This window comes from Tupaia chinensis, unplaced genomic scaffold (genome assembly GCF_000334495.1).
Source record: "Tupaia chinensis unplaced genomic scaffold, TupChi_1.0 Scaffold000047_1, whole genome shotgun sequence".
Taxonomy (NCBI): Eukaryota; Metazoa; Chordata; class Mammalia; order Scandentia; family Tupaiidae; genus Tupaia; species Tupaia belangeri.
Window position 1 is genome coordinate 2,158,880 of NW_006159505.1, and position 5,380 is coordinate 2,164,259.

Genomic DNA, 5,380 nt, shown 5'->3' on the forward strand with positions numbered 1-5,380 from the left:
AATCCCCTTGTGGAGGCCGGCCCGGTGACTCCTGTTCCTTCTCAGCCAGCCTGTGTCTGCAGAGCTGGGAACAGGCCCCTTGCGAGGCAGTTTTATCACAGTTTCCTGCAAGCCATGATTCACTGTCAAGCGCACCCACAGAGATGTCGCTGCTCCTCCAGAGGCGGCCCAAAAGAGTGAACCGCTGGGCCCAGAGTGAGGACACTGGGCTGCTGGCCAGCTCAGCCACCTGCTCCCTTGCGCCCTTCTCCCTCTGGGCTGGGGTGTTCCAGATGAAACCGGGTGCATCCGTTCACTCTCTGGGACATAAGTGCTCTGAGATCGCTCTCCCTCTGGCCAGTCCTATCTCGTCCTCACAACCCAACTCAAACGCCACCATCTCCGGAAAGCGGGTCTCTTCTTCAGTCTCTCGCTCCCCCGTGGTTTCTGTCGCTGTCATATTGTGTGTGTGGCCGCAGAACCCAAGGAGGTCTCTGTACACTCACCCTCCTGTTTCCCCGGCTGCAAAACGGCGGGGTTTGGAAGCTTCAGCCTTGGGGACCCCGCCTCCGGGCCGTGCCAACAGGCATAGGGGAGCCGCTCCGGGAGCCTGCTGCCCTGCTCCCTGCCTGTTTCCCCTAACGGAAATAGAGACTCCCACTTAAGTAAAAATTTTGGTGAGGCCCCACCAAAAAGTGTAGACCTTTAGGCGGCTTCCCCCACGTCTGTGTTCAGTCTCCCCAACCCCCGAGAACGCGCTTAGTACAACCCGGGGATTCCCCCGCTAAGGCCCGCCCCGGACGTCACGGAGTCCCCGCGAGGCCCGCCCTGTCCCCCCACCCCACCCCGGGACCGCACGCAGAAGGCGCTCTTCCTGGAGCTGGTGCCGGCCTGTGAGTGCACCCGAGGGGCCGGGCTCCGGGCACACCGGAGTTTGTCTGGCTCTCCTGGCTGTGACCCAAGGGCACTGGTGTCTTCTGTCTTCCGGGGTCCCGGGCCTCGAACCTGGCTGTTAGACCCTCTGTCCGACCGACTGGGATTTCCCGTTCCAATCCTGGCTTTGCTTAGAACGTTCCCCTGGGGGAGCCCCGTCTGGTACCCCAGCCCTGTTCGCCCCTTGATGTGCTCTGCCTGCAAGAGCTGGGCTTCCTGGGTGCAGGTTCGTCCCGAGGGCGGGTTCGACAGAGTGTCTGTGCCTCCCGTCGCTCCGGGCGGTCTTCAGGTGCAGCCCTGTGCAGAGCAGACGCTTGTTAGCCTGTCCCCCAGTGAAACTGGGTCTGTAAGGGGGAAGCGGGGATGGTCCTGGTGCAGGTTTGTAGCGCACCTCTGCGTCCAGCCCAGCCATTCCTAGCCCCAGCCCCAGCTCCAGCCCCAGCCCCAGGGACAAGCAGGCCAGGCTCTCAGGTGGTTTCTGGGCAGCTGGTGAGGCGGGCAGGGGAGTGGCAGTTCGGGGTGAACAGGTGTGTGGCTGGTCACCTGAGCTTGTCTGCAGGTGAAGGTCTAACCCCAGTCCCTGCTCGTTCCTCACTGGGGCTCATCCTGGCCATGCTTCCATGGCCCAAACTGCTCATCCTGGGGACTCTCTCCCTTCAGGGGTGCGCTGCCAGCCCCCCCACTCCAGGCAGCCTCACTTCTCCACTGCTCTGGTGGACAGTGGAACTGTCCAGCCGATGAAGGAGCCAGCCCTCACTCACCTCCCACACTGCGACAAGCTGCCGGTCTCAGGCACCTGGAGAGACCCTGGAGGTCCAGTCATCTGTGTGGTCTTGGGCAGGTCATATCCCGAAGCCTCAGGCTTCCTACCTGTGAATTGGGCATAATGGGATCTTCGATTTGCTGGGGGTGGGCAGCACAGTGTCTGGGGCTGAGGTGGGGTTTTGTGTGAGAGCTAGGCCAGACCCAGGGACCTCAGTCAGGGTTACAGGCACCGGGTGAGGGAAGGGAGCCCAGGAGCTAGGCCTGAGCTTCTCGCCCACCTCACCCCACCCCACCCTGGAACTGGTGAGAAAAGGGGAAGTGACCGTGGACAGGGAGTGTGACCCAGTGTGAAACCACGACACACATGAAGGTCTGCGGGAACCTGGTCAAGGACTTTGTATTCTGACCTGAGGAAATCACACACCAGCTCTGGGGAAGTTAGCATTAGTTTTTAGTCCACACAGCCAGAGAGCCCTTGGAGGGGAAGTGACTTGCCCAAGATCTTGGGGGGAGAGGGAGGAAGGCAGAGCTTGGTTTGTTTCATCAGTGTGGGGCCAGGCAGTGCCCTGGGGTAGGGATTAATCAATCTTAGGCCCCTTCCTTCCCTCAGGCCTCTCATGGGGCGGGGCCTTCACTGTGCTCAGCACTGGCCATCCTCTGCCTGGTGGGTCTGGGGTCCAGTTCTGTGAGGGGACCGTGCCAGGGCTGAGGGTCCTGTACAGACACCCGTCTGGGGCAGAGCCAGGCGCCGGTAGTGCCCCTCTCCCCAGCAGCTCTGGGCACCTCCAGCCTCCTAGCCAGAGACAACTCATAACCAGGGATCTCCTGGAAAGTACCTGCCTCTGCCCCAGCTTGCCCTATTGTACCCCCAGATAACCGGCTCCTGGAGAAGGCAGAGCTGCTGGCCAAGGTCTCTGAGAAGCTGCAGCAGGAGCCACCAGCTGTCACTCCTCCCACCCGCCAGAGCCCCAGGTGAGTGCACGTGTGTGTCGGGATGGGTTTGCCGGGGTCAGGTCCCTGCCCCACCACCTATGCAGGGCTTATTGTCTCCCAGAACCTCATCTGCGCCTGCCGGCCTGGGGCCAGCTCAGCTGCCTGCTTAGAATCCCGTTTTCCCCCAGCCCTTCTCATCCATCTTTCTGCATTTGTCCCACCTCCTGCTCCCACTCCCTACAGCCGTCTTTCCCCCTTCTCAGTCTTTTTCCACTTCGCTGTTCCTTACCCGATGCCCACAGAGGGTCTCGCTACCTACTCCAAAGAGGAGTGAAAGAACCAAGAATGGGTGGGGGCTCAGCGTTGGGAAATGCTTCTTGGGGAGGGTCCTTTGCTAGGGAACCCAAGGCCTGGGGGTGTCCTAGAGCCCAGGAGCCGAGGACAGCCCTTTCTGGAGACATGCTCCTTCCTTTATTGGCTTGCCGGCCTCTGCTTTCCCCAGGAAAAGTTCGTGGCTCATTTTAGACTTTTCATGTGGCCTCCCGTGGGCACTGGGGTGAACGCAGGGGGACAATGAGCTGCACTCTGATTGGTTGGCAGGGAGGAGGAGTCAGGGCCTGGCTCAGACCAAGTCCCAGCAATAGTCACCTTGCGGACCAAGTGGCAGGAGAAGGAGGAGGGGGTCCGGCTGGAGTGTGGCAAGGTAAGCGGGGTTGGGCCCAGCACTCCTCTCCCAGCTCCTGCCAGACAGTCCCTACGGCTGTGCCAGGGCAGGGGGAGTGGCTTTCTCTTAATTCTCCTTGGTACAGTTTCACATGTCACTGCAAGCATGTATCATTATTATTATTTAACCTTTTATTTTAAAATAGGTATAGAGTCACAGGAACTTACAAATATTGTACAAGGGAGTTCCTGTGTACCCTGCCCTGGGTCCTCGTGGTTACATCTGTGTAACTACAGTGCCCACAACTCGGAAACTGATGTGGGTGTGAAGTGGGCACATACAAGTTCTCCGTTGTTCAATCACGTGCAGGTTTATGCAACTGTCAAGATCTGGCACTATTTCTTGTCCTTCAAAAAAATTTTTTTAATAGACAAAGGGTGTGTACATTCACCAGAGAAGGGGAGAGGGAGAAAGCACCCCCCCCATGGGGTGTGGATATGCCACAGTCCCTTCTCCTCTTGTCAGGATTTTGGGCACACATATCCAACATGTTTTTTCTCCCTTTATTTATTTATTTTATTTTAATTTAACCAAAGAAGAACAGAGAAAGAGAGAAAGTGAGAAAACAACTCGCCAGGCCCAGGACACGAACTGTGGTTGGCCATGTGGGAGTCCAGCACCCTTAACTACCATGCCACCTGCTGGCCCCAGCCAACCTGTTTTTCAAGCTAGTGAAGTAGGAACTCAAACCATGGTCAGCCATGTGGGATTGGCTTCCTTAACCATTAGACTATAGGGCCACGATTCCATCACAAAGTTCTCCTTCCCGCTACTCCTTTCTAGTTAATCATCCTCTTTCTGCAAGCATCCCTCAATCTTGACAACTATGAACCTGTTTTTTACCTTTTTTAAAAAATATTTTGAAAAGTATAAAAAAAATTGAATAACATATAATACCACATAAATAAAAGCAGATGGCAAGTGAGGAAGTGGAGGTGGTGACCGGATTGCTCAGTGGTGAAAAGAATCATCACAGTTACAAACGGGGCTATGAAACTAGGTGTCCTGTCCTGCCTGGGCAGGGGCCCTCCCCAGGCCACTCACATTGGCAGTGTCATTGGTACAGGTGGACAGGGCCAGCCTTGCTCCTCAGTCTGTTCTCACTAGGCCCATGTGACAAAGAACACAGGAACAGGTGGGCACAGGGGTCGCCAGCCTCACTTATTTCCTGGGCCAGAAGCTGAGGGCCTGTGCCCCTCCTGTTCCTCCTGCCACCTTGGTGGGAACTGCCTTGTCCTGGGACCGTCTTTCCCATTGACACCCACCCCCCGCCCCAGCACCAAAAAGTGAGATTTTGGCTTCAACCCTGGAGTTTCTTTAGCTCATGGCTCTCTGCTGAAAGACTACTGAGTGAGGCAGGGGTGCTGATGAGATGCCCTCACCCCACTCCTGGGCTGTGGGGGCAGCAGTCCTGGTACTCATTTGGGGCCCTGTCACCACACTCCATTCCTGTTCTTGGCCTGTGCGCCTCTGCTCAGGGCTCCTTGCTGCCCCGAGATCCATGCTCTGATGTGCTAGGAAGTGAGGATGACACAGACAGAACTTGTGTCCCTTGAGCCCCTCCTGTGGACCAGTTTTATCTGGAGCATAATATAGCTTGTGTGCCCTGGGTTCAAGTGTCGAGTTCAAGCTCTGCCACTTAGCTGTGTGGCTTCAGGCAAGACACTTAACCTCTAATGAGAATGGCAGTACGTACTTATGGAGTTACTATGGCATAAGGCGTTAACAAGCCTGGCACGCGTGAGTGCTGTATAAACATGCAATGCCATGTTACTCCCCGCTAGTCCGGCAGTCCCCTATGAGGAAAGACCTATAATTCCCACAGTGCAGGCCAGAAAGGGGCAGACTCCTCTTGCCAGAGCACTTAAAGGACTCTGCTAGGGTCACAGAGGAAGTAAGTGGCACCGCAGAATCGAAAGGCTTCAGGCTTCAGAGCCCAAGGCCCTTCCACAAAATAGCAGCGCATCCTTGTGCAAGATCCTAAACGCACCTGAGTGCTGGCCAGTTCTTGTTAGTAGGGCAGGGGCGGAATGGCAGGGGGGCCCG

At 56.8% G+C, this 5,380-nt stretch overlaps 1 protein-coding gene across 6 annotated transcripts in view; it reads left to right on the forward strand.

Moving 5' to 3' along the window:
* The first annotated feature begins 826 nt into the window (after positions 1–826).
* The window catches only part of ATG16L2 (autophagy related 16 like 2), a 22,369-nt gene continuing 17,815 nt past the window's right edge, over positions 827–5,380 (forward strand). For all 6 annotated transcript variants that reach the window (XM_027774073.1, XM_027774081.1, XM_027774069.1 and 3 more), the window contains exons 1-3: positions 827–872; positions 2,550–2,649; positions 3,211–3,313. The gene's annotated coding sequence lies outside the window, so the exon portion shown is untranslated. The remainder of the gene's footprint in view (positions 873–2,549; positions 2,650–3,210; positions 3,314–5,380) is intronic.